Below are 2,610 nucleotides of genomic sequence, written 5' to 3'. Positions count from 1 at the left end.
TTCAACTGTTGTAGAAATATCATTGAACTTGCACCAAATGTCTTGGGGTTACTTGACTTTCCATAGTCATCACTCCAAATGTCTTGAATTGCTACAAAAAGCTCATTAAACTTGCACCAAACATTGCTACTTAGAGCACCTGAGCTCCAATACCATGAAAGATAATGGTACACTGTGGAAGGTAATAACAAAATGTAAGTACACAAAATAATAAAGAGAATAACAAATTTTGAGATACGAAAATTATTGATACAATTGATGGTTATTGAGCTATCCACCTGTGCGCTCTTAAGAGATAGCTTAGATGATGGTCTGGATAGATGCTAGACAAAGGACTGCGAGCACTGATGATTATAGATAACTTAAGACAAGAGGACTGGCTAGTATCTAATGTGCCATGTAAATCAATTAGACTGACAACAAATGTAGATCAATCAAAATGACCATAGATGTTTTAGAAGTCATATAGTTGATGAGCTGACTATAAGCTCACTATAAGTCATATGGAGATCATACAAGCGAGCCGACTGTAGATGATATAGAGGTTGACCATCGAGAATAAGACCTTTGAAGAACCCTTAGGCCCTCAACTGTGGGGTCTATTGATCTCTTGGGGGCTAACAACCCCCAAGTCAGGAGTCCTCAAGGCTGGTATCAAGCTCTATCCCACTCGACTAGATGTCAAGTCTAAATAGGCAATCTCATAACCATCAGGTCTACAAACTAAGACCCCTTCAGTGTCAATCAGGGAGGGATTGGGGACCCTCCGTATATTCGGTGCCCATCATGGATTCTCCTCATGTGGAGGCCTTACAAAATTGGGTACTTAGAATAATGGTAGGTGACTTTGATGAGCGGTGGACATTTGAGATCACTCGAACATGGCCCCTCTTATAGCATGGCAAATCTATCTACTCTAAGTAATCCGTTTCCATGCATTTGTTAATTGGGGGTCCTCAAAATCCATAGGTGCATTAAGACATTAACAAGTTCCACCGAAAATGGTGTGGAGGAAGACTTGAGACGAGAGAGAGAGAGAGAGAGGTTGTGAGAGAGCTGGGAATTGAGAGAGAGAGAGAGAGAGAGAGAGAGAGAGAGAGGTTGTGAGAGAGCTGGGAATTGAGGAGCGATGAGAAGTGGAGAAGGAGAGAGGTGGGTGGAGGGGTGGAAGGCTGAGCGAGGCGTACCCGCAAGGTGAGGAGTGGCGATGGAGGTGATGAATGCATGTGAAAGGGAGGAGGAAAGCTGACAATGGGAGGACAAAGTTGGGGAATGGGAGGTGAGGGGGGGATGAAGTCTGCAGATGTGTGAAGGGCGGGCGATGAGGGAGGGAAGGGAGATGATGAAGTAAGAGCCGTCATAGCCATAGCCATAGCCATAGCCAAAGCCAAAGCAAGCTAAGTGAGCAAGCTTCCACAACAGTGTCTTTGTTGTGCAGCACAGTATAAGAAGCAACTGTGTCCGGGAGGGTGAGGGAGATCAGGTTGAAAATATTTTGGGAGCAGCTTCTTCTCCACCTCCACCACCACCGCAAATCCAGTGCGATCGATCGATCGATCCATCAATCGTGCATATGGTGGCCCCTCTCTGCGCTTGGCGCTCCAGCACCACTTCCGGTGTTGTTCTTCTTTGCTTGAAGCATGAGCCTCCATAGACTGGCACGGGTTCGTGACCATACCGCTGATCAGGGTATATAAGCATCGTTTAGTGACACCATCGCTCACCACAATCTTTCACAGTTGCAGTTGGGCGATCCACTTTCCACACACTAGCTAGCTCGCTCCGTTTGAGTTCAGTCTATCAGCATGAGTTACACCACCCGCGTGAGAGTCATCCAGACCGAGCCCTCCGCTTGGTACAGCATCGTGGAGAAAACCGTCTGGCACTTCGCCCACGGCGGCACCTGGAGTGAGGTGGAAGGCGAACAGACCCTGACCATGGGTGGCAGTGGCACCTCGCGCTTCAAGAACCCTCAGGGTGACTACTTCTTGGTGGCTCTGGGCGTTCACAACTACAAGAGGTGGTGCGACATTGTGGTGGACGTGAACTCTTCAAACACCGGCACAGAGATTCACCCGAGCTACTATAGCGACGGGCCAAGAAAGCAGCTGGCGAGTCTGGAAAAGACCAGCGACAAGGGAGTCCACCTCAAGGCTGGCACTTCCCCTTTAAGTTGTAATCCGTTCTTATGTCGTATAGCAATGGAATATGTTTTATGGCCATAATTGGCCTTTTTTCTTCTGTGCCCAACAGCATTGCCCCGGTGAACTTTTGTTGCTTTTAAGTCAAATTGTATGTTAAAACAATTACATTGTTGCTCTTAGCTTATGCACCTTTGCATGAGATAAGATTACTCAATTATGAGCTTTCAACATAAAGTCAATCGATATGTGCTTTGGATGAAACAACTTTCAAACGCCTCAAGAAGCGCCTCAAACACTCTTGCCTCCATGATGTCACCGACCTTGCTTGACTCTCCATTTCTTCGAAGTTGGATTTCTCGTAGAATTAATCCATTGTGAGGAATAGGCTTGAAGCTACACTATAATGTTCAAGTTATACCACGGTTAGGAGTAGCTTGAAGCTATGCTATAATGTTAAGATAGCCAT

At 46.2% G+C, this 2,610-nt stretch overlaps 1 pseudogene; it reads left to right on the top strand.

Annotated features, from left to right (window-relative positions):
• Positions 1-1,805: 1,805 nt before the first annotated feature.
• Positions 1,806-2,225, top strand: LOC147886607 (boletus edulis lectin pseudogene; annotated as a pseudogene).
• The last annotated feature ends 385 nt before the right edge of the window (positions 2,226-2,610 follow it).

This window comes from Dipteris shenzhenensis, chromosome 24 (assembly GCF_047967505.1).
Source record: "Dipteris shenzhenensis isolate YYH24624 ecotype China chromosome 24, Dip_SZ_1.0, whole genome shotgun sequence".
Classification (NCBI taxonomy): domain Eukaryota; kingdom Viridiplantae; phylum Streptophyta; class Polypodiopsida; order Gleicheniales; family Dipteridaceae; genus Dipteris; species Dipteris shenzhenensis.
Note: the sequence above shows the minus strand (reverse complement) of the source record. Positions and strands in the feature narration are given on the sequence as shown.